Below are 27,895 nucleotides of genomic sequence, written 5' to 3' on the forward strand. Positions count from 1 at the left end.
ACATGTCATCTTCAAAAATACCAGTCTCATCAGGTGTCCAACAGGATACAGTGCTAAGACCAATACTATTCTTAATCTACATAAATGACCTCTCAGATTACATCCAACATAGCAAAATCAGACTCTTTGCAGATGACAGTATAATCTACCGACAAATTAAAACTCAAAACGACTGCCTTAAGCTTCAAGAAGACCTAGAAGCTGCCATACAATGGGGGAAAGATTGGCTAATGTCTTTCCATCCAGACAAGTGTAACATCATGAATATAACAACAAAAAGAAATATCAAACCGCTGCAAAAGCAAATAAATCCTTAGGTTTCATCAGAAGAAACCTTAAAGTCCAATCACAAACAATTCAAGAAAGAGCGTACCAAACACTTATAAGACCAAAGTTAGAGTACTGCTGTACTGTATGAAATCCATTTACAAACAAAAATATAAGATCACTAAAAAAATTACAGAGACGAGCGGCAAGGTGCGTATGCAATAGACATCACAACACCAGCAGTGTGTCTGAGATGCTAGACACCATGAAATGGCTAACCTTACAAGAACGCTGACTACGAACAAGGCTTATAATGTTCTACAAAATTGTAAATGAAAATATAGCCATTCCATCGCATAATGTATTACAACAGAGTCAGTCTACTACGAGATCCACCAATAAAGAATACTACAGACAAATTCAATGCAATAAAGACAGCTATAAATTTTCTTTTTTCTGTCAAACCATCAAAGACTGGAACAGACTATCCTCTGAAATTACTAAAAACACTGCTACAGAAAACTTCAAGGGTGCACTCACGCACGATGTACTCATCTGAAATAAACAGATACTCTTGTTTTTATCTTGTACCAAAAAATAAAAATAAAAAATGTAATATTTAAAACCAAATAAAAAGTGTATAAACTAAAAACAAAGAAAAATTGTAAATGTTAAAAATACGAAAATATACGACCAAAAACAACTTTGAACAAGAAATATTTTCTTAATCTATGTTTTGACCCAAAAAAAATTATCCACATGAATTTATTTTGAAACATTTAATACCAGGCATGCGCCGGAAAGTAAACATCAGTACGTTGATGGTTTTCTGTAACAAAAGAAGAACTTATTTGATCTTAACGAAAGATATCTCTATGTTTATACTGAAACAAATATTTGGCTAGAGGTATAGGGAGAGGGTTGAGAGCTCACAAGACATGTTTAACCCGCCACATTTTTGTGTCTTTCAAAATTCAGAAGCCTTTGTCCTTTGTTAGTCTTGTATGCTTTTTAATTTTAGTTAATTTATTCATTTTGGAGTTTAGTATGACGTCCATTTTCATGATGATGGAAGTTTTTAACGACCTTGACTGGCTATACAGCTCTTGCACGGTTTATTTTCGCTGAATTGGTACACAGTTTTATTTAGGGGCCATCTGAGGCCCACCTCTGTGTGCGGGGTTTTCTCGCTGCGTTGAAGACGCATTGGTGGCCTTCGGCTGTTATCTGCTCTTTGGTAGGGGTGTTGTCTCTTTGACATATTCCCCATTTTCATTCTCAATTTTATTACACACAATTTAAATTACAAACATGTGCGAATTTCTATAACACTATAAAAATAAATGCTGAAAAAAATATTCTATAACAAAAGCTGCAAAAAGTGTTCTATAACAAAATATAATTATCATATATTGAGAAAACAAATTCTAGATACATACATGTAGTTCGAAAAACATGTTCATAGAAAATGGAATTCATTACACAGCAATACCCGTAATAAGAAATACTGGATTTGTCCAGGACCAGACTTATTTTAATATTTCATTTACTGTTATCTGTTTTTGTCCCTTTTCAATTCCTTTTTATCTGTGATAAGCCAAATCAATTTGCTGTTTTCCTGTTATTGGAACCCCCTTGCCTACCTCATATAGGCGTAGGGAAGGACGATAAGTTTGGTCATAAAAATGTGATATTTTCATTGCATCGGTCATATAATCTCGTCTATGATGAAACTTGGTTGAAATTGAATTTCAATTTGACTTTGTGCTACAATGCAGATTCTCGGAATTGTATATTCACTGAAAATAAAATTTAAAAAGTTCACCAAAATTTCCTGAATAGTATAACATGTATAAGGCATTGCAGTATAAACGATAACCAAACATTGTGTTGGTAACAAGTAGCATTTAGTTTTGGAACTTCTTAGGAAGAAAGATAAGAAGGTAGAAACATCCTTTAACTCTACTTTCCGCTACATAGATGATGTTCTCTCACTTAATAATTCAAAATTTGGTGACTATGTTGAACACATATATCCCATCGAACTAGAGATAAAGGATTCAACAGATATAGTAATTTCGGCTTCATATCTTGACTTACATCTAGAAATTGACAATGAGGTTCAGGTTGAAAACAAAACTTTACCACAAAGGAGATGATTTCAGCTTTCCAATTGTGAACTTTCCATTTGTAAGTAGCAACATTCCAGCAGCACCTGCATACAGGGTACATATCTCCCAATTGATACGATATTCCCGTGCTTGTATTTTCTATCATGATTTTCTTGATAGAGGGTTGTTGCTCACAAGGAAGCTATTAAACCAAGAGTTCTCAATGGTGAAGTAGAAATCATCCCTTCGTAAATTTTACGGACGCCATCACGAGTTGGTTGACCGTTATTAAATAACCATTTCACAGATGATATCGGATATGTTCCTTACGTCGTAACTACAATCCTCTTCCCTTCCATGAATGTGATCTACCGAATTAGACTACTTTCCGGATTTGTTATAACATGAGCAACATGTGGAGCAGGATCCCCTTACCCTTCCGGAGCACCTGAGATCGCCCCTAGTTTTTGGTGGGGGTTCGTGTTGCTTATTCATTCTTTAGTTTTCTATATTGTGTCATGTGTACTTTTGTTTGTTTGTCTTTTCCCTTTTTAGCCATGGCGTTGTCATTTTTTTTTCGATTTATTAGTTTGACTGTTCCTCTGGTATCTTTCGTTTCTCTTTTAATTGTAGAGGATAGAATTATTTGTAGAATTCAGCCTGTAAATGTCTCTGCTACAACACGCTCTCATTTAAAGTTTAAAGAACGAGGCAATGTATGGATATCCTATATCTTTACAAATTGTTAATGCTGTCCCTCAAAGAGGGGCGAAAGATACCAGAGGGACAGTCAAACTCATAAATCAAAAATAAACTGACAACGCCATGGCTAAAAATGAAAAAAGACAAACAGAAAAACAATAGTACACATGACACAACATAGAAAACGAAAGAATAAGCGATACGAACCCCACCAAAAACTGGGGGTGATCTCAGGTGCTCCGAGAGGGTAAGCATATCCTGGTCAACATGTGGCACCCGTCGTGTTGCTCATGTTATAACAAATCTGGTAAATAGTCTAATTCGGTAGGTTACATTCATCATAGTTATGACGTAATTATCATACACATGCATAAACAGTGACAGACATCTTTATGCGGGACATAAACAAATGTATAAACGTCTCTGGAAAAAAAAAGACTAAATTTTATATAATTTTTTTCAGATAATTTGTCATGGAATCCATCTGTAACCCATGCGAGAGAAGAGATATTGTATCCAAGTTAACACACTGGTGTAGTGATTGTGAAGATGGTCTGTGCGGGAAATGCTTAAAGGATCACAAAGCCATGAAATTAACACAACACCATCATGTCACTGAAATGACGGAAATATCTGTTGAAAAATCTAAACTTCTGTCAATTCCTCAATGTAATAAACATCCAGATTGTCGAGAAGATTTTCTTTGCTTAGACCATGATCTCATTTGCTGTCATACATGTCTCCAGTCAGATCATAAGGAGTGTAAAAATGTTTCCAATGTGAAAGTTTTGTCAAAGGGAGTGAGTAAGTCGGAGCTGTTTTCATCTAACAAGCGCACAATGCAAGAAGTAAGAGAATCTTTAAAAGAGATTATAAAAGAAAGACAAAGTGTAAAGGAAGACGTAACAAAACAACAACAAAGAATCAGAATGGAAATCGCTAATACCAAATCTAAGTTCATGGAACATATCAACAACTTAGAAATGACACTGCTAAAGGAGCTTTCAAATATTGAAAAAGAGAACACGAGTTTCATTTTAGAAGAAATGACCGAATTACTGAAAACTGATAAAGAAGTAGAAGAAGATGATAACACCTTGCAGTTTATTACTGATAATGGATCTGAAAGTCGGTTGTTTACCTTCCTGAAGAAACAAAGAAGAAAACAGGACGAAATTAGGAAAATGTTAGCAGATGTACCTCCAACATCCAGAGTAAAGATAAGTCTAGAGGAAGCTAGTCATGGAATAAAAGCAATTAAAGCGATAGGGTTCCTTTCCGTTCATTACAAGATTGTTGAGTCAAAAAGATCAGCGAAACGCTCTACAACTAAAAAAGATCTTGATAACACTGCACAAGCCGTCTCAGTCCAGAGAAATCAAGCTACAACCACATCAACAGAATGCGTACGACAGTTCCCAATGCTGAAAGAAACCTTACAAATAAAGCTCGACCCAAAAGATTTTGTTGATAGAAATGAAAAATATGACAAATTGAATTTGCGTCATGTTTGTCTTGCTGTAAGAGATGACAATTGTTTACTTATTGGAGGTCATGTGACAATACTAGAGGAACACACAGAAGAAAAAAAGGATTCGAAATACAAAAACAACTACAGACTCGTAAAATACATGTATGATGAAAAAGAATTAACATTAATCAATGGATGTAACATCTACTGTGACCAGTACAACGTACATGCTCATAAACACTCTTCCATGAATATGGCACTCAGTTGCATTCCTAAATCAACACAGGCAGTGTATTTGTACGGCAAAAGTTTTGAATTGATAGATACAGAATCCATGGAAAGTCAATGGTCCTTAGAACTTGATAATGAATTCCAAGCATTAGCCACTGATGAAAAATTCATATATATATCAAGTAATAGTACGCTGTATAAATATAATCGAATTGGTTGCCTCTTGGCTAATACACAATTTATAAATTGCAGTTCGTTTGCTTTGACTTTGAATAGTAATTTTGCTTGCAACTCTGTTCGTTATTTCCGTTTGTTGAGTGGAAATGGATCCGAGATTTTCTCCTACCACCCTGCAGGCCTAAAGGATATTACAGTAGACGATGATGGTAACATTTACCTGGCAACTAGAGACGGGATACAAGTATTAGATCCATTTAAAATGCAAACTGAGATGGTGTATAGATATGACAAAGAAGTAGCTAATAGTTTGATGGGAGTTGTTTGCAATAGGGATAAACAATTAGTGTTTATTCAAAGAAAAAAATCCAACCAAGATGGAGATTTTGGAAACAGGTTACATGATATTGGTTTTGGTACATATAAACGTAGCGTTAATTTCGATGAATTCAGTACACACTTTTTAACAAAATACGGGAGGTAGAAACAAATCTGTGTATGTCATAAATGATGACAAAAAATATCAACATATATATCAAGCTAACATTTAGTATTTGGATTACAATAAACTGTGTTCTTCCAGCTATTTAGCTATTTTCTTCTATGAAAACTGTTCATAATTCATTTATGATTTAATGGTTTGGTGCAAAGTTGGTTTTAAATGGGGCTATGCTTATAAATTCCTGGAGTTCCAATAGTAAATAGTATGTTTTAAAACCAGGATTTATCTAGTTCTTTTTTTAAAAGTAAGAAAATGAAAACCTTTGTCTTCATCATTGTATATAAGTATGCTTAAGAAAATTCACACAAGTCTAAAATCAATTGTCCATGCAAATTTGTTCGCACCAAATAATGTTGATGGACAGATGGATTGGCAATTGTTTTTAGGTCATATTTTAAATATAAAATGGTGTATAATAAAAATCTTACTTCATTTAAATCAAATTGTCATGATATCATCAAGCAAACATCAAACACCTTATACTTCTTTTTATTGATACTTGCTACAATATTATATTTTATAGATTAGGATGATTTTTTTCTTAAATGTGCGTTATCAAGTCAAGAATATGGCGGCTGTTATCAAATAGTCCGTTTCTATGTATTTTGACGTTTGTTTTGCAGCAGTTCAGTGTTTCTAGATGTTATTTTCTTTTTGTAGGTTTGTCTTGCTGTCTTAATAAGATGAAACATTATCCTTTAAATAAACGAATATGCGACTAAATAAATTTATTTGGTGAACTGTAAACTATGATCAAACAATTCTAAATGATTTAGATTCTATGACAGTCACATGGCACACAACAAAAACTAATACATATATTTTGGACTTATAGTATTCTGACTTTTTGATAGTATTCAATGACACACAAGATAGTTCATTAATGATCATTAAGTCAACATTATCATCAACCCTATTGCTTTAAAAAAAATGATACTGAAATTAGAAAATTGCCATATCAGCATGAACCTCACCTTGGAAACATGATTTAAATTGGTACTAATTTAACGAATCTAAACTTTGATTTCTTCAATGTTGTCTGCTACTACAAACATATGTTGTGGTAAGTTTATATAAAGAGTGCCAAAATCAAACACATCATGTAACAAACCCCTTAACCCCTTATTTGAATTAATATACAAATAGTTCTTTTTTCAGCGTTTCTGAATATTTTGGCTATATGTTATCAAAACCGTTTGCTATATCATGAACAATCCAGATCTCAAAAAGTTTAAAAGGAAAAACTTATTACCATTTCATTCTTAGATCTTCAAACTCCAAGTTTCATTTTTTATGTGTGAACAATATTACATAAATGAATATAATGGTTTCCAAATAGCAAAGCTCTGAACAATGCCATGAAATAATCTGAATAAATAACATATTCAAGTTTCATTTTTGTTTGGGGTGTACAAGATTACTTTGATGAATATTGGATACATAACTTGTGAAATCATCTTAAGAATTTTCATAAAATGGTTGTGTTGGGCGTATGACATTTGCGCCGATTTTAAAAATGTTCATTCTTTCATTTGCGCCGATTTCATTTTTTCATTTGCGCCGATTTTATATTTGCTTCTTATTAGATTTACAGGTAAGTTAATACTTGTACGTGTACTATACCATTGGTGAAATCTGGTTATAAATGTTGTTCACTTTTGTTTAAGTTAATTTTGATTCATATTGTTCTGAAACTTCGTAGTAACATTATTGACATATTGCACACTGAAACGAGCCAAGGAGTCAATTCTTTGATCATCGATGGCTATACATTTCGGAAGGTCAGTGTCCTGAAACATAACAACATATCTTACAAAGAACCATAAAATCGTTTAAAGCCAGAGTCACCACGGATTCAGCTGATGGTCTGACTATTGTCAAAACACAGAACGAGCACAACCATGTAGCAGTTGACCGAAAGACAGAGGCTAAAGAACTACGGGTACGGCCAAGGAAAAAGTCTGGAGATGTATCTTTGTTGGCTTTCTTCCACCTCCCCGTGGTGAGCAGGGGACAACAGTTATATACATGTTATAATTGACAATTCATTACATTTGTACAAGTGGCTAACGGAAGAGGTCTATAATCAGCTGATAATGATAAATGAAAAATAAAATGACTTGGATGGAGAGTTGTCTCATTGGCACTCATCCCACATCTTCTTTTATCTATTCACCTGTAATTTACCTGTAATTCACCTGTAATTCACCTGTTAAAAAAATCGGCGCAAATGAAAATAAAAATAGGCGCAAATGAAAGAAAAAATCGGCGCAAATGAAATGCAGATCGGCGCAAATGCAAAACGCCGGTTGTGTTGCATTTCTATTGGCAATCAGTATATGATGTTCAAGAGAAGAGTTAAATTCTGCATCAGTTCAACTTGCATTACTTCTTAAACTGTTGACCTTTTAGTAAAAAGCAATACTTTGAGTCAAAATAATTTTTTTTACAGTTTAAATGAAAATGATAATAAACATCAATAAATGATTTACAATAAATTTCAACGTTCATTTCATTTTATATATGTTTGATGGACATAGGTGACATAGAGTGGTTGATTCAAAAATCGTAAAAGAAAATAGAAAAAACGTATCATATATGTTGACTATTGTGTATATTTAACATTTTGGATTCAATATTGATTATGTAATTATACAATATTTTGGACTGGTATATAAAAGCCCTGAAATATAGTATCAACTAGGAGATATATAATCCGTATGCAGGCGCTACTGGAATTTTGCTACATAGAAAGTGCACAATTGAAAAACTGAAATCATCTCTTTTGTCGTAAAGTTTGTTTTCAACCGACTCTCATGTTCAATGCAATTTCTAGATGTGAGTAAAGATGTGAGGCAGGCTTCACTATGTTTGTTGTAGCCTTTATCTCATATGAGAAAGGTGCGTTCAACATAGTCAGCAAATTTTGAAGTATTTAGAATTAGAGGACAATATCTTTACAGTGATTGTAAAGTTAAAGGATACTGATAACTTCTGTTTATGTCTTCTTAAATAGTTAATGTATGGAGTCAGTCTCAAATGAATAAAGGAACAAGTCGGTCAGAAAAGGGACACAGTTTGTTCCAAATGGAATGTCGATTGTTTAATGATAAACAAGTCCTCAAAAAGTGACAAATATGTTGTCAACCAAAAAATAAAGCATCTTGATTATGTCAGTTTCCGAAAATTTGTTGTTTGATTGTTTACAAAGTAAAAGTTTTATTCTTTAAACAAGAAACTCGTCTCTACGTTGGACATTTTTTTTATGAACCAAAGCAGGACCAATTCTTTCAATCTAACTTTTCAAATGAGGAGTGCTGGTGTTATTAGTAGAAAATTCATTTTTTTTAATACCATTGCAATGTAAAAGAGTCTTATATTGTATGTACTCTTAAAGATCTTTTTAATTTTGTTAGTATCCACAACCCTTACAAAAATCAATTGGTATGCAATTTTGATTGTTTGGTAGATTCCAGAACTTTCTTTCTTCCTGGTGGTTTATAGTGTTTAATTTGAATCGGCTGTATAAAGTTTGAAGTGTCCTGTAGTAGAGGATAATTCATCTAGAATAGGTAATTTGACAATAACTTTAAAGCCCGGTTTTGATTGTTTATCAAATTTATGTTAATAATTTAGAAAGAGATTTCGGTAGCACTTGAAAGACCCAGCAATATACAGTTGTTTGTAAGGACGATTATGTAGTTTAGCTATTAAATATTTGGTCGAAAGGATCATAGAACAGACATATTATTAGCAAGTATTTCCTCTTTAGTAAGTGTCGTGGGGTGTATGTTGAGTTTCAAAGTGAAATATCAATACCTTATTCATTTATCATGCAATTTATGTAATCTGAAGTACACACAAAAATGATGTGGTTTTGGACTTTATCTGCGAGGACGACAACATATTTGTGTTGGAGGTAGGACAAGTGTTTTGCAAAATTAAAGATTGATGTAGCGAACATCCTGCTCAGTTCAGTACTTCTGCGTACTGTTCTCTGTAAACATCTTGTGACTGATATCATCAGAAGTTAAAATTTAAGCTATTTTGTCTTCGTAAATATGTTTATTAATTACATAATGGACCTTTTACTTTGTTTTCTTCTGTACCAGTCGTTGTAAGAACGTATAGTTAAAATTGAGGGTTAACAAGTAAATAATTCCTTGCTTACCTAAAGTGCTATATAGTTTGAAAGACACATAATTATCTTCTTATATCTACATGCACCAATCACATCATGGTTGAATAATCGAAGATAAATATAACTAATGTGTTCAGTGTTTTAAATAGGACCTCATAATATGAAAACATGATGAGCATACGAAAATATGCTCCCTTAGGTACTAAAACAAACCATTTAATTACTACTTATCTAAACACTCTTTCTTTCTATTTTGTATGATTTCACTTCATTATAATTTATCGCTTAAGATTAATTAATATGTTTTATAAAGCTATAATGACATTTTATGGTTATTCAATTGTTTTGATCATTTATTGAGATCTGACTCATACCACAGATTCGTATCTCCATTTAATCAATCAGACCAAATCGTGAACACTCTGTTAAAAACTTTAAGACTATTAAAATGATGTGAAAAGGGTGTATACAACTGATCAGTAAAGTAACAATTGTTTGAATTGTGCTTCCAATTGCAGATGTTCGAATAGATGACCCTTTCAAATCAATCAGTAGGAAATTTTGATTTTATGGTAGATTTCAGAACTTATACTTCCTTCCTGGCGGTTAATAGTGTTTAATTTGAACCGGCTGTATAACGTTTGTAAGTGTCCTGTAGTATCTGAGAGCTATGTTTCTCATTATCCTTGTAAAAAACGCATTCGCATGCTATGGTATTCGAGTATCGCACAGCTAATATTATAAAAAAAAAATAAAGGTAACAGTAGTATATACCTCTGTTCAAAAGTCATAAATCGATTGAGAGAAAACAAATCTGGGATACATACTAAAACCGAGGGAAACAAATAAGTTATTAGAGGAAACAAAAGGAACAACAGAAACACTGAAGTACACTAAAGTACAACACAAACAAACGCATCATATATAGAAACGAAATATTTGATAACAACTGACATATTCCTGACTTCGTACAACAAGTACATTTAATAAATTGAATACAAAAGTATTGATTGTACCACGGCATGTTTGATTTCTTTGATAAATATAGTCCTGACAAGTAATAGCTTTTCTAAAAAGCTTGCCGTATTTTAGCTGATTATATTGAGATCAGTGGTTTGTGAGTAGTTTATTTTTTTTTTGCACTTCAAGCAATATGAAAACATAGCGCTTTTTTTTTTATACTAATTTGTCATTTTTGTTGTATTATTGGTGGACCCGTGTTATAATGGAAGGAGACTTAATAAAATTGAGAATGGAAATGGGGAATGATATTATAATAAAATGTATTCTGTGTCTATAATCAACTTGATAAAAATAGCATATAACCTACACATACTTTTGAGGATTACTACTTGACAAAATGGACAACAACAGAAGGCAGTGGCGGATCCAGAGGGGGACGTAAAGTGTGTACGCCCCATCCCCCCCTTTTTGCTCGTTTTTTTTTTAAAATGATTAATCATACGCGACTATGTGAACTTTGCCATTTCCTGTGTACTCTATTATTAAATTTTTATCCGACAATTCTTTACTTATAGAGATATTTTTCGCTAGAATTTACTGATTGTCAAAGTCATGTGATTCGCTATGATGGAGTTGACCAGTGCTTCGAAAAACGTAGCTCACTCATTTTGAAATTCAAATTAAAGTAACACATTGCTTTAGCTGAGGATTACTATTGACTTCTATTTCACTATTCCACCAAACAGGAAGTAATACTCTATAGACTATAACACTCTCATGAAAAAAGTTCCATGGCAATATTATTTACCTACGAAAACATGTTTAACCCCAAACGCTATTGTCATGATTGATATGGACTATATAAAATTGCTGTTTGGTGTGAACCAAGCTTTGCGTTGAAGACCAAACTACAACCTTTAATAGTTTACTTTTATAAATTGTGACTTGGATAGACAGTTGTCTTTGGTACTTACATGTATATGAGATCCAGTAATATCTATCTACAAGATTTAGAACACATTTTTTTTGTAATAAATTTAAAACATATTTAATTCTGTAATATCTGATAATATGTATCAGTTATTTGTGATTTTTCATTTGATGTGTAATGTCAGTATCAGCATGATCAGTTGATTGGTTGTGATAAGAAAAATGGGGCAGTTTGCAATTGTCATGTGCAGGTACACCACATGTGGATTTTCTTTCCCCTCGCATTTATAAAATTGTGCATGATATTTATCACAGAAACACACCAGTATTTTGGTGAATGAAACACTTGTCATATTAAATTAAAGTCAGAGGTGGAGTTAGAGGGTTTTTTCGGGGGGCCTGGGCCACCCCTTTTTTAGGAAAAATTTTGTTGTTTTTATAGGAAATCACTGAAGCATGACTGGAGTTGGCCCCTTCTTAGGCTGTCAGTGGGCTCCCGCTTATGAAAATTTCTGGATCCACGACTGAAAGTTTGAGTAAAGTTAGACAAGGATTTATGACAAATTATGTTGAAATTTGCACAGATAATGAATGAAATATCCAGTAAATTAAAAAATAGGCACTATTATTAAAAGCTTTCCTTGCTTATTCACAAGGACATATCATATCCTCCATGCTATTCCGATCTGAGTTTTTATTCATACATGTACATACATGTAGTCTGGTGCTGTTCCAAGTAGTCTTCTTTTTTCTGTTTCTTGAGAAGTATTTGTTTTACCTGTTCAGTCCCTGTAAAGTGTTACAATTCATATTTAAACGCAACACATAAATAGTGACCAAAAAGGTATGGCTATCACATGAGAGAAGCTAGAAAAAAGTCAAATGTATACATTTTAAACATTTTTGTGTGACCATGAAAATGTGGTATATAGATAGATATGCATAGATAGACCATAGAACAAATAAGCAAACAATTCAAAGGAGATGTACAAGTCATTGGCACTCACACCACATCTTCCTATATCTAAGTAAGATGAATTATGAAAAAAAAGAGCCATGGCCAGGGGCCCCAAACTTGACAGCATTTGGTGTTGAACAGGTAAAATGTTTGCAGTGACAATAAATATAGCCTTTGTTAGAGGTGACCCAGGTCGCCTTTCTCTAAATCAGCTATATTAAACATATTTCTGGGCCGGGTTGAAAATAAATGAAAATGACTTTAAAAAAAGCTAATAGAAATACACCAAATTTGGGAGACATCTATTTAAATGTTTGAAATAATAAGAAAGTTGACAAGAACTAAGCTTTTTCAGATAATATACAGACTATTGCAGTCAGCCTATAATAGACTCTTTGCCTCCTGAAATGTTTGCTTATACACTGTGCTTTCCTATAATGATTTAAAATCAGTGTGATAGTTTTCATGAAGAACACTGAACGTACAGGTATTATGACAAGATAAATGTTGTGTTACATGTACATGTATCTACCCAAATAAGTAAAATATAAAAATTCTTGACTCCTAAAACCAGTGATTGATCTCCTGATTTATATCTCATCACTCTATGCAGATGCTGTGTGAAAAAAAAATTGACTTACCAGTATGCTTCTATCCATTGAGTTGTTTTATTATTAATTATTTTGCTTTGGATACACCTTATTGCTACAATATGTATATGTCTGCCATTACAAACTGTACATGCATGTACATCACATATATTCCATGTAAAATTTTGATGTTTTAATACAAAATATATGATGCCACAATGGAAAAGTAATTGTTGTATGACGTTAATGGTTAAAATGGGACAGATTCTCAGGTCAGCTGGGACAATAAGGGGGGGGGGGGGGCTAGGGGAGGGGCGACTTCTCAAGTCATGCTTCAGTGATTTCCTACATAATCAACCAAATAGTAATGTTCATCACGAAAACATATACTAAGTGTAAGACCTGATGATGTGAATAAATTGAAATCAGACATATCAAATGAAGTTTTCAGTGCTTTTGATATATCAATGGGCAATCTGATGAGTTAAGCATTTTTTGACTGATTTTTATAGTTTGTTCTTATGTTGTACTGTTATACATGTACCCCTGTCCAAGGTTAGGTGGAGGATCGGAATCCCGCTAACATGTTTACCCCGCCACATTATTTATGTATGTTTCTGTCCCAAGTCAGGAGCCTGTAATTCAGTGGTTGTCGTTTGTTTATGTGTTACATATTTGTTTTTCCTTCATTTTTGTATATAACATGTATAAATAAGGCCTTGGTTTTCTGGTTTGAATTGTTATACATGTCATATCAGGGCCTTTTATAGCTGACTGTGTTGTATAGGCCTTGATCATTGTTGAAGGCTGTACGGTGACCTATAGTTGTTAATGTCTGTGTCATTTTGGTCTCTTGTAGACAGTTGTCTCATTGGCAATCATACCACATCTTCTTTTTGATAATGACTGCTGATCACCACTGTGTCCATACTGGGACTATTATGGTCCAACAACCAGTGGCGGATCCAGAAATTTTCATAAGTGCAGGCCCACAAAATTTCCCAGAAAAGGATGGCACCCTGGCCCCCTTCTAAATCAGCCTCCTGACAACTCTAAAGAATAAATCACCATGTACGAGCAAAGATCATCAAACTGTCTACCCCACATGCAAACATCTTTTTGGGAGTTCACTGTGTTGCAAGTTTTTTGGGTTCGACGGATCGTACAAAATGATTGCCTTGGGGGTCATTGTCAAATATAGAGCTGTGCATTGTAAAAAGCTAAATTATATAATTTGCAACAGCTGACACTATAGTATCCTATAGTGCACTGAAACCCTTGCCAATAACAATACCGTGATGCTTGGTGTAGGCTTCTTTGCACATAAGAAACCATATTGCTCACCTTGTAATTTTTGTATTCTTCTAATCAGTATCGTCGGGTTTGTTTATTTACACCAGAAATCAATGAAGCGATGAAAGTGCTGGAAACGAAATTACATCTTCGGTAAATTCCGTGATTTTAATATTTTCTAATCAATATGTCCAAGCAATGAAAAATAAATGGTTATTATTTTTATACATACATTTGTAGAGCATACGTTTTGTGTATTAACTATTTAAAATCTAAGCTTTATACGAAGAAATCTAACACAAAAGTATCTCAATCATTTAACGAGGGAGGGTAGGAGGGGTCCTGATCCCGAATTCCCGGACTTAAAAACATGAAATCCCGAAATCCCGGGCTTAAAAACACGAAATCCCGAGGTCCCGAAATTCAAAAACAAGAATTCCCGGATCCCGAAAGGGTCAATCCCGAAATCCCGAGCTTAAATACACACACCCGATCCCGGAGTCCCGATAAAGGTCCTATCCCCCCACCCCCCTTTAACCGTTTTAATACGCAGTTTAAAGTGTAAATTATACACATTACTGTTCTATTTTTAGAGAATAGCAATAATACATAAATGTACAGTTTCTTACCAAAATAACAACATAATTTCAAGATTAAACCATCACATTGTCACATAATTATATAATCTGTACCAAATTGACAGTTTGTGGTGAGTTATCATCATAACTAATCACTATAGCAAATGAAAACTTTATCATAATATGTGTATCATGATTTCAATCCGACCCCACTTACGGACGCGTTGAACATATAATGCATGCCACTCATTAATAGCCAATCAGACGTTAAAATGACCTTCATTTCCCCCATAATCATTCCGGAAACAGCCACGAAGCAGCCATTAGATAGTAGTTATAACCCATGAAATAACAGAAATACCGTTAACAGATTTACCCGAACCTGACGTTTAGCCTCTGACTAATCAGACCGTATCAGTAATCAGTAATCAGTAATCAGTAATCTATTTGTATTTAAATAGCCCATCCGAGCTCACCCATGAGCATGAATGTTAGGCCCGGTGTTTCTGCCGTGTTTGGGGAAAAGATCCCTGAGTCCGGCTTCATCAGTGGTCGACTCAATAAGTTGTATATTGGCGTATTATTTATGTTTTTTGTTTTATTTCGTATATTATAATGGACCATACACCGGTTGTCTTTGAATAACATATTAGTTCTGATTTATTTTTTGTGAGATCAGTATCATATTGTGTTGTGAAAGGTTAAGCAAACTATACCCACTAATGCTTTGATAATAGTTCTTGTAAATTTGTATGTCTTTTATAAGCTATAATAGGCTGGCGATTAAATATGTTCAAACAATTAGGGTTTAATGAAATAAGGTTCCAGTGTTTTGTAATTATATTTTTCAGTTTCTGTATAGATGGGTTGAATGTTTACACAAATTCGGGATATAAACCGCTGGATTCTTGTCCAGCAATTGAAAATTACATATTCTCAACAAAAATAGAACTTAGTAGAATGAAAATAAACAAACACACCAGAAATATATCCGCCGAGGAATTGTCAGCTATTCGGAATCTAAAGAAAAATAATAACATTATAATACGTAAAGCAGACCAAAAACTCAACACTATGTATTCTTGACAAAGACAACTATTTACGTGAAGGGTTAAGACAATTACATAATATACATTACGAAGAAATTGTTGAATCCAACGTAAAGGAGGTAGCTGAAACGGCATTTAGTATAATCAGAGACCTACATAATGATAATTATATTGATAATATAACATTCAAATATTTGAAAGAAAACATCAATACAACTAAAGTAGGAAAATTATATCTGTTGCCTAAAATACATAAACTATCCCAAAATATACTATCAGAAATGGAGAGAAATGAAACAGCTAGACGAGAAAATTTAATCCCAGGCAGACCAATTGTATCACTGTGTGGTACGCCCCTACACAATATTGGGCACTATATCGATTATTTTCTTGTTCCACTCGTTAAAAAACAATATACATATATAAAAGATACGTCAAGTTTTATTAATTCGATTGAAAATATAAAACCCCAAAGAGACTGCTATCTAGTAACATTCGATGCAAAAAACATGTACACTTGCTTTACATTTAATGAAATACTAGAAGCCACTAACGCGGCCCTGACCAATATTGATCCAAGTGAGTATGAAATCAAAGTTCCACCAAAGGACAGTATACTTCGCCTATTAAGGCTTATTCTAGAAAACAATGAATTTATTTTTAACAATAAACTTTACCGTGAAACCTTGGGCGTGCCGATGGGCGGATCGGCGTCTGCTGAATTGGCAGATCTTACAATGTTCGTCATTCTTGCAATCGTTTTAAAACGCTTTCAGCACAGAAACAAAATGATAATGACTTCCAGATTTAGGGATGATGGCTGGATTATATATTCCGGACCTATAGAAGAAATACACGAACTATTTACAATAGCTAATACTGCACACCCGCACTTGAAGTTCACCTACGAATTTTCCCGTAATGAAACAATATTCTTGGACACTGTCATATATAAAGGAGAAAGATTCTTTAACGAAGGCATACTAGACATTAAAACCTATTTCAAACTAACTGAAACATTTCAATATCTACACAGATACAGCTCACACCCGAAAAGTGTTTTCAAAGGATTTATCAAGGGTGAAGTATTGAGATACATCAGAAACACCAGTAGCAAAACGGAACTTAAAAAACAGTTAGAAGCTTTTAAAACACGTCTCCTCAAACGAGGATATACATATCTGAAATCAACGAAATTTTTAATCAAACACAAAATATAGAAAGGAAAAACCTGCTTATACAACGCCAAACGAAACGGGAACAACCACTAGTTATGTTAACAAAATTCAACCCATCTATACAGAAACTGAAAAATATAATTTCAAAACACTGGAACCTTATTTCATTAAACCCTAATTGTTTAAACATATTTAATCGCCAGCCTATTATAGCTTATAAAAGACATACAAATTTACAAGAACTATTATCAAAGCATTAGTGGGTATAGTTTGCTTAACCTTTCACAACACAATATGATACTGATCTCACAAAAAATAAATCATAATTAACTAATATGTTATTCAAAGACAACCGGTGTATGGTCCAATATAATATACGAAATAAAACAAAAAACACAAATAATACGCCAATATACAACTTATTGAGTCGACCACTGATGAAGCCGGACTCAGGGATCTTTTCCCCAAACACGGCAGAAACACCGGGCCTAACATTCATGCTCATGGGTGAGCTCGGATGGGCTATTTAAATAAATAAATAAATAAATAAATAAATAAATAAATTCAGTAATAATAACAGTAGAATATCAATCTGAACGTAATTTGAATCGTTGGATTCAAACTTCGAAATTCATACATATATCTCTACCGTTTCGGCCGATGCGCTGAATATAAGATACAAATTGTCCCTTATTTAAACGTTAAACTTGGTCTGAGCAGGTCATACACAATATTTGTATGGGTTGGAAAAAGTTCCGTTGACCCAAAGGTATTGTTTGATGTCATTTATGGGTCATTGTTGGGTCATTATGTGACTAGCTATTGAACCATATAATATGTAAATAAAACAGCAGCTGTAATATCGTTCATGTTAAGAATCATGTCTTACTTCAGCTATGACAAAAGGCCAGAAAACGCATGGTTTACAAAATATTAAGTGACAGATTATTGCTGTATACTGATCATCGGGAGATTTGCGCAATTATTTTTCTATATTTATAGATTATCGGTGATCATCTCAACGAGATTGGTTTTCTCGTTTGAGCCGGGACGGCGAAAGCGAGAAAGGCAATCGAGTTGAGATGAACAATGATAATCTATTTATCGCTATTTTACCTATGACGACGTTGTCAATTTCATGTCAATTTCGTTAGCAACGCCACGTGCATGCTTAGTTTCTAGCGATAATTATCCATCTCAAGCGAGTAGAATGATATGAAAATTATCACAAAAAAAGATGAAAGGAAAAATGCACAAAATAGCGATAATTGAAAATATTTCCTTAACTGCACAATATCAATATCAGGGATATTATGCATAATTTTTTTTATCTTCCAAATCCGCAAACATACACGAAACTATGACAAAAGAGTAGGATAGACTGGCACATTGGTTCTACAGATTTTGAACATTATTGAGAGATAATCCATCCTTCAGATTTTCCACGTTGTACTAAAAAAATATAAACCGTTCACAGATAGGAAAAAGAGGCATTGTCGTTCACAGGAAACATAAAACTGTATACTAATAATAAACAACAATTCTTGGCAAAGTAAAATCGAAAATTAAAAAGAAAATCAAATGACAATATACTGCAGACGTTTGAAAGTTATCAGATGGCTGATACAAAATGTTTATATGAGTAAAATTACTTTCAGGTGCGATAAGGTTCATACCTTATTTGTCCAAATCTTTTGTATCAGAGGACTTATTTCGGTAAAATATGTCCTTTCCAAAATGTAAATGACATCATTGACATTTACAATAATGCTTTATTACATTTCCTGTGTCCGAAGTGTTTTGGATTTTCCTGACATTTCTACACTCTCTTGTCCAATATGTGTCAACCTCTTCATTTTATCAAAATAACTAACATATCTTGAAAGAATTGAAGAATCTCATTATGTTGTATTCACGGGTATTCACATGTATTCATTGGTCAGGTAAAGGCTCTCGTCATACCGGTACCTCCTGCCATTATTTTGTATTCACAGGTATTCAAGGGCCAGGTAAAGGCTCTCGTCATACCTCCTCTTTTTAATTTGGTTTTATGTTTGTTGATTTTCATCATTATATTGTGTTATATTCTATACTTTTGGTATATGTTGTTGTTGTATTCGTCTTACCGGGAGCAGCTTATAAGGGTCTGAAGCAAAACATGCCCTCAGAAGTTTCAGAATATAATTGAAAATTGAAGAAATGCAAATCTAAAAAAATAATATTATCAACTGCAAACCATGATTAAAAAAACATAGAATCACACGACTGTCGGTTATACCATGCACGCATAAGATGCATAGTAATTTCGTTTCGGAGGATACATAAGTCATAGATGATGAAATTTGGAAATAGCGTCGTTTTTCAATGAGGAAGACCAACACTCGGTGATACCCTCTTTTTTTCTTGCTGAAAACTGAACTTATATACACTATAGGGAGAAAAACTGACAATTATTGTCAGTTTTTGAAATAACCAAAGAAAGTGTTTAGTTTTGTGCATGTGTATATTAAAACATTACAGAGAAGTAATAGGAAGACAAAAAATACAAGTCAACGGCTGGATAAATCTGTTTTGAGATTACAGTTATAATTGAAAAGATAATAATGAAAGTTCAAAAAGTATGTACTAGTATAAGTTCGTCATGTTTATCACACCATTATGATACTGTGAACAAATTTCATGATAGAAAAATCAAAATCAATACTCCAATATTTCTCGATTCTTCAAGTTTATTCTGTTACACAGGTTAGTACGTGTTTTTTTTCCATTTTTGCTGAACGTAGTATTCTTAGATTTTGTGTCTATTAAACTATTGACTGACAAATATTGATTAATAGTATCTAAATTTGCATAAAAAGAAAATGTTATAGTTTTATCAATACATTACTTATCAACCTTGCATTGGTGTATAATGATTATCATACTCCATTTTCATCAGATACAAGAATGAAACTTCTACCTAGATACAGTGGTGACATTAGCCATAGAATCTTATCTGACAGGCCCCAAAAAGAAAAGAAAAAAGCAACTGAGGACTTTTTCTTTGGACAATCGTCTAAAGATCATTTTAGTTTATTTGACAGATTAATTCGCTAAGTCTTAATACGGCGTTCACACAGTGCCGATTATTGCTCCCGTTTGAGATCAGACAGCACTAAGACACAAAAAGTAAAAAAGTCGGATTACTATCCTCAATGATCTGGAATGTCCTATTATTTCCTGAACGCTGTAGTATATTACGTTCGTAACAGATTCCTACGGATCGGAGAGGTCGGACAAACACCCCGACAGTTAGGTGCGTCCCGTAACAATCGTGTTTGTGTCGTGACAGATTCTGTTGTATCGGATCAAAATCGTAACAATGTTCTGTGTTTTTTGGACGGGCATGTTCTGGAGAGATTTGTCATTGCTGTTTTTTTGCCGATTGAGTCCAGATTGCATCTCGAATGCGAACCGTCTTTGACGAAACCGTTCCGGATAATCCTGTTATTAATACGAAATTAGGCACTAAAACTCTCGTCCGAGTCCCGAAAATTACAGAACACGATACGACTGAGTCCAGACAAAGTCGTTTGTAATGCGGTCCAGCAGACTGTGATAGGATTGCGTTCCGACAGTACCTGATCATCCCAATTATGGCGACAGTTTTCTAACGGATATCTTCCGTCAGCGTCGTTTCACTGTCTGGTCACTGTCTGATGTCTGTCGCATCGCATTTGGCGGAATCGGGACGCTGTCGGGATGTATTCGGTCGTTTTTAACCATGGGAAAGATGCAAATCGGATTAGAATTGGATTGAGAACGGGATAATCGGGACAAGTTCGGATGGAAACGGCTGAACTTGGACTCCTCCTGAACAATATCTGATTGTTGTCGTGATTAAATAAATGTTTTTACAAATTTCAATAAAAGTTTGAATTTCCAGCCACGATTTACAAGATCTTAATCAGACTTTCACCAAATTATTATCAGGAATGCTCCGAACAAGGACGGCAGTAAAAATCGTGAATGTGTACCCAGCTTTACGTACATCATGAGAATTCCATTTTCGATATTATGTTGAACTCATATACTGAATATATGTGAAACGCCTTAATCAATCTTATTTCATAGCCAACAACCTAGAAATAGAGAATATTTTAACTGAGTTCGAGGGAAGATATGCATTGAAAAACCAATATTTTTTAGTAAGAAAGTAAGAACAAATAACATTGACGGTACCAATGTTATTGCATCAGGTGTGCATTTCAACAAATAAAGTCTCTTTAGATAATTTCACTTCAAGGTAAAAATATTTATCTCTTTTGAAATGAAATTAAAAAAATATTGTAACACTAGTTAGTTAATAAAGATATTATAACGTGTATTTCTGTATTGGCCTTGTTATTGGTCCTCGGCCAGCTGTATTGGCCTTCGGCTTCGCCTCAGGCCAATACAGTAAGCCTCGGACCAATAACAAGGCCAATACAGAAATACTTACGTAATAATATCATATTATGATCAATGCACTATATTTTGTGTATCACAAAGGTAATAATAAGCCTTGGAAGATTTAGATATCAAGTCAGTAACATAGCTGAAGGACTCCTCCGGGAGTTTCTCGCTGCATTGAAGACGCATTGGTGGCCTTCGGCTGTTGTCTGCTATATAGTCGGGTTGTTGTCTCTTTGACACATTTCCCATTTTCATTTTCAATTTTATTTTGATTGCATTTCATGCAATCTTTCCCTAATAAATACATTTTGTTTACAAAACCCTGTATTACGGGGATCTTATCAAATCATATTTAAAATAAATGGGGAATGTGTCCATGGGACACAGATGATGCCCCCGCTTGCATATCATATAAAATTATTAAGGAACATAACTGAAGAATGGTAAAAGTGACGCTACCCAAAATTGTATTGGTCTGAGTTTTGTAGTAATAAGTATCATATAAAGGGACATAACTGAAGAACAATAAAAGTGACGGCACCAAAATTTAAACTTGATCTGTGTGGTAATAAGCATTGTGTATAAGTTTCATAACACTTGGTTGAGGCAAACTACAGTTAGAGAACGGAAACAACTTTGGAACGTACGGACGGACAAGGGTAAAACTTAATGACACCCCCCCCCCCCCCCCACTTCGGCGGGGGCATAAAAAACAAATATTATTCTCTCGTTTCTTGCATTTAATAAAGGATAATTCAATGTATGTTTCTAAATTTATTTATTAGGAATAATTGATATTAAGTTAGAGTACAGAAACGAGAATTCAGCATTTTTTTCCTTTTGCAATGGGGCATAACTCTAGAACGGTTTAAGTGACACCATCAAAATTCAAACTTGATCTGTATTTTGTGGTAAAATGCATAATCTAATGCAACAACGTTTGTAACGTTCATTTTGATTGGATAACGTCACTTTCTTACATGGCATCAATTGACAATTGATGCTTTGGGACGTACGCGCAAGCGCAGACGGCACATGACAGATTTTAAATACATGTTTTAACGTTGTTTTCTGTCAGTTTCATTAGAATGGAGATAACAATATTTTGTTTTTTAAGCTCCGACCGCATCAATTGGGGATTTGATGGTCGCAAATACCCGTTTACTTTCTCCGCTAACGCGTCGCCAGTAAACTTAATTTGCGACCATCAAATCCCCAATTGATGCCGTTGGAGCTTAAAATACAATACAGTTATCTCCTAAGTGTAAAGGTTTCATAACGTTTGGTTGAGGCAAATGAAATACATGTAATGAGAACGGAAACAATAATTCAGAATTTTATTCAATTGTAAAGGGGCATAACTTTAGAACGGTAAAAGTAACACCACTAAAATTCAAATTTGATCTGTATATTGTGGTTATAAGCATTGTGTATACGTTTCATAATATTATATTTGGTTTAGGCTATCTTAAGTAACAGAACGGAATCCAAAAAATCTGCATTTATTTACATTTGTAAAGGGGCATAACTCCAGAACGGTTAAAGTGACGCCAACAAAATACAATTTAAATTGTGTTTTGTGGTAATAAGCATTTTTGATTAGTTTCATAACATTTGGTTGCAGCTAACTTAAGATAAAGAACGGAAGCGAAAAAAATCAGCAATTTTTATATGACCGCAAAAATATTTGCTGTCATATATTAGTATCACGTCGTCGGTGTCGTCGTCCAAAGACATTTGGTTTCCGGACGATAACTTGTGGAACAGTGTATGGATCTCTCTGCAATTATACCACAAGGTTCCATACCAGAAAGAGATGGTTAGGATTGACTTTAAAAAGGGGGGGGGGGGGGTTATGGCTCAAACCGTTTAGGAATTAGAGGCAAAAAAGGAGGAAAAACAAGGGTGTACTGGTTAATAGACAATTACATTTAAGTAAAATGTTATAGTTGGATGACCTCCCTTACACTGCTTTTAAATTATTAAATGGGTAATTATGGTTGAAAACTATGGTTGAGATTTTGACCATATCTTGAGGTTTTTTTTGTTGCTTTTTTTAAGGGTTAATTCTCAACAGCATGGTGTATTGCACAATAGAAAAAAATTGAATATAAAATCAAATCATATAACCAATTCTAAGTTCTTTGACTACAATTATTCTGTGTCAGAAACCTATTATGTGTCAAATACTTAATTACAATCCAAATTCAGACCTGTATCAAGCGCGAATATTGTGTCCATTTTGGCCCCAACTGTTCAGGGTTGGACCTCTGCGGTCGTATCCACCTGCACTCGGCGAAGCATTTTTTTCTATTTGCAAAGGGGCATAACTCTAAAACGGTTAAAGTGACGCCACCAAAATTAAAGCTGATCTGTGTTTTTGTGGTAATAAGCATTGTGTATAAGTTAAGAGAACAGAAACCAACTTTGGGACGTACAGACGGACGGACAAGGGTAAAATTTAATACCTCCGCCTCTATGGCGGGTGCATAATTAAAACAAAAGCAACGTAAATGTTCATGTTTTTCTACATTTATTTATTGGAGCGAAAGAAGACATATAATTTTGAATAATTTGTTTGACAGATTAATTGGCTCAGTCTTGACGTATAACATGGGAATTCTATATTTAGTTGAACTCATATTATTCTCCAATACTCAGATACAATATCTTCTATTTTAAGGTTGTTGGCTATAAAATCACTCATTTTTGGCGCCCTTGATAGCTTGCTGTTCGCTGTGAGCTAAGGCTCCGTGTTGACCATTTTGATCTGAGCGTCACTGTCGATTCTATGTAGACGAAAAGCGCGTCTGGCGTATTAAATTATAAGTCTGGTACCTTTGATAACTATTGAAGGTCGTACTTTGACCTAGTATGTTGGTTTACTTTTGCAAATTGTGATTTGGATGGAGAGTTCTCTCATTGGCACTCATACCACATCTTCTTATATCTATATGTACATATTATTCTAATTGAAAAATAAATTATTAAACTGATATGATGAAAATAATTATTTCTTAATTACTTCATCTACAGTAGGTCTGGGAAATGGATGAAAATAGTAAGTAATTTTTATAGAAAATAATTAAACTCAAAAGATATAACTTAATAAACCATGTTGACATAAGAAAGAGTTTCACCAAACATGCACCGTTTAAGGGATCGTAACCTAGAAAAAGGTAGATATTCTTACAGAAGATTGCTATGTCTTAAAACCAATTCCTCAAAATGAATATAAATACGAAATTAAGGTTAGATTTTTAAAATAAGTTGAACTTGGAAGAAGAATCAGTATCAGTTTCCAAACAACATCAAATTGTTAAATAAATAAACACTCCAGTTGCGGGATTATCCCGCTGAGTTTGTTGCCCTTGACTGTGTTCTGCTTTTTGGTCGGGTTGTTGTCACTTTGACACATTCCCCGTTTTCATTATCAATTCTATATTGAATCAATAAACTCATCATAGATACCAGGTGTGTAACCAAACACCGTATAAAGCATCACAATCTAGAATAAATATACTTCCATGATCGAACTGAGCACAAAACCAGATTTAATCTTTAATGTTTCAAAATATGTGTTTCTGTACAGTAGTGCATCCATAGTATTTACGTTTGCTTTGTATTGCTTTCATTTATTATTCTGTGGTCACAAACAACTTCTTTAAATGACGATAAAGATGATCCTTTATCATACACATAACACTTGATCGTTGCAGATACTATTTTTATTTGTAGCTGTCTTTTCGTTATATATTTAATTATTGATTTAATTATTTCCATTACTGTATTGTTATTAAATTGGATTAATGTTATTTCAGACTAAATGAAATGGAATCCATCTGTAACCCATGTGAGAGAAGAAACATTGTATCCCAGTTAACACACTGGTGTAGTGATTGTGAAGATGGCCTGTGCGGGAAATGCTTAAAGGATCACAAAGCCATGAAACTAACACAACACCATCATGTCACTGAAATGACGGAAATATCTGTTGAAAAATCTAAACTTCTTTCAATACCTCAATGTGAGAAACATCCAGATTGTCGAGAAGATTTCCTTTGCTTAGACCACGATCTTATTTGCTGTCATATATGTCTCCAGTCAGATCATAAGGATTGCAAAAGTGTTTCCAATGTGAATGTGTTGTCAAAGGGAGTTAGGAAATCTGAACTGTTTTCATCTACCAAACTCACAGTGCAAGAAGCAAGAGAAACTATAAAAGAGATCATAAAAGAAAGACAAAGTGCAAAGGAAGATGTAACAAAACAACAACAAAGAATCAGAATGGAAATAGCTAATACCAAATCTAAGTTCATGGAAAATATCAACAACTTAGAAAAGATACTGCTACAGGAGCTTTCAAATATTGAAAAGGAGAACACGAGTTTCATTTTAGAAGATATGACCGAATTACTAAAAACTGATAAAGAAGTAGAAGAAGATGATAACACCTTGCAGTTTATTGCTGATAATGGATCTGATAGTCGGTTGTTTACCTTCCTGAAGAATCAAAGAAGAAAACAGGACGACATTATGAAAATGTTAGCAGATGTACCTCCAACATCCAAGGTAAAGATAATCTAGAGGAAGCTAGTCATGAAATAAAAGCAATTAAAGCGATAGGGTTCCTTTCCGTTCATTACAAGATTGTTGAGTCAAAAAGATCAGCGAAGAGCTCTACAATTAAAAAAGATCTTGATAACACAGCACAAGCCGTCTCAGTCCAGAGAAATCAAGCTACAACCACATCAACAAAATGCTTACGACAGTTCCCAATGCTGGAAGAAACCTTACAAATACAATTTAACCCGAAAGATTTTGTAGATAGAGATGAAAAATATGCCAAATTGAATTTGCGTAAAGTTTGTCTTGCTGTTCGAGATGACAATTGTTTACTTATTGGAGGTCATGTGACAATACTAGAAGAACACACAGGAAAAAACAAGGCATCAAAATACAATCAAAGCGCGAAAGCGCTGTAAAGGCAGTTATTTACAGGCTGTGTGTATTTCTAGTCCAGTTATATCATTATCTTCCATAGTACAGAGGTGGTTTGTAGTATTTAAGATTAAGACAATCATGACAGTAAAAGAAAATGATGCAACGCAAAAACAAAACTTACTTGTAAATCTATGAAATTCTCTTTACGGTATGAGTTTTCCTCATTGTTGGAGATTGTACAGTCGTACCTGTAACTGCTTATACCCATTTCTTATGCACTTTAGTTTGATAAACTCACTAAATATCATGTATATACCACATCTCCTTATTTTTATATGCATTACAATAACATTTACAATTGTAATTTAAATCTATATATCAAAGCAAAATGAATTGCACCACTTTCATTTATGCATCCTTTGGAAAAATACAAGTTCTTAAATACACAATATAAATTTATTTGTATAAAAATAAAATTTAGTATACGACTCTTAACAGGTACAAATCCAAGAGATGATAGCGCTGATGTCGAAGAAGGTGAATAAAAGGTAACTTGAATTACCATAAAAGCAGCCCCACTAACACAGGCTGCTTTGTTCCATTATCATTATGATGTATTTTTTTTCTTCAAACACGAATGTGTCATAAGTACATGGATTTCCAATCCGTACAATCATTTTCTATGTTCAGTGGACTGTGAAAATTAGGTAAAATTTATAATTTGGCAGTAAAATTAGAAAGATCATATCATAAGAAACACATGTGTACTAAGTTTCAAGTTGATTGGATTTCAACTTCACAAAAAACTACCTCGACCATAAACGTTAACCTGAAGCAGCACAGACGGACAGACCAGAAAACATAATGCCCATAAATGGGACATAAAGATAGTAAGACTTGTTACATAGATACCCGCTAACTTTTGAAAGTTCCCTTGTTTTTTTAGTGCGCAACAACAATTTTAAACATTACAATTTTTAGCGAAGTATTTTGCACGATCTGGATTGTCTAGAAAAAGTTTCATATTTGTATAATGAACTTACATGCCTTTTTCTTAAGTCTGTATGCATGATTCTAGTTATTAAATCGGTAGAAAAGATGAACATGTAGCTAGCAGACCAGGGTTTATTTATTTGTGTAAGAATATTAGATGCTTGTTCAAATTTCCAATTTTGAATTATGCACAAAGATGGACCTTTAACAGGTTGGGAACAACACTCCAAATGAGGGGTAACCCTCATTGGAAGAACATTACAACCCACTGTAAAAATGAGCACCTTTATATTCATATTATTTGATGAAACTTTTCCCCAAGAATTATGCATCTATTAAGTATTAAATGGTCAAAAATTTAAACATGTCAAAAGAATTGTGTG

The 27,895-nt window shown here is 33.8% G+C and overlaps 1 long non-coding RNA gene across 1 annotated transcript in view; it reads left to right on the top strand.

The window, feature by feature from the left end:
• LOC143085044 (uncharacterized) overlaps window positions 1–7,959 on the top strand; it is a 42,686-nt gene extending 34,727 nt beyond the window's left edge. Inside the window, exon 2 of the long non-coding RNA XR_012981233.1 lies at window positions 3,544–7,959. This is a non-coding gene — a long non-coding RNA (uncharacterized LOC143085044). The remainder of the gene's footprint in view (window positions 1–3,543) is intronic.
• The last annotated feature ends 19,936 nt before the right edge of the window (window positions 7,960–27,895 follow it).

This window comes from Mytilus galloprovincialis, chromosome 8 (genome assembly GCF_965363235.1).
Source record: "Mytilus galloprovincialis chromosome 8, xbMytGall1.hap1.1, whole genome shotgun sequence".
Lineage (NCBI taxonomy): Eukaryota > Metazoa > Mollusca > Bivalvia > Mytilida > Mytilidae > Mytilus > Mytilus galloprovincialis.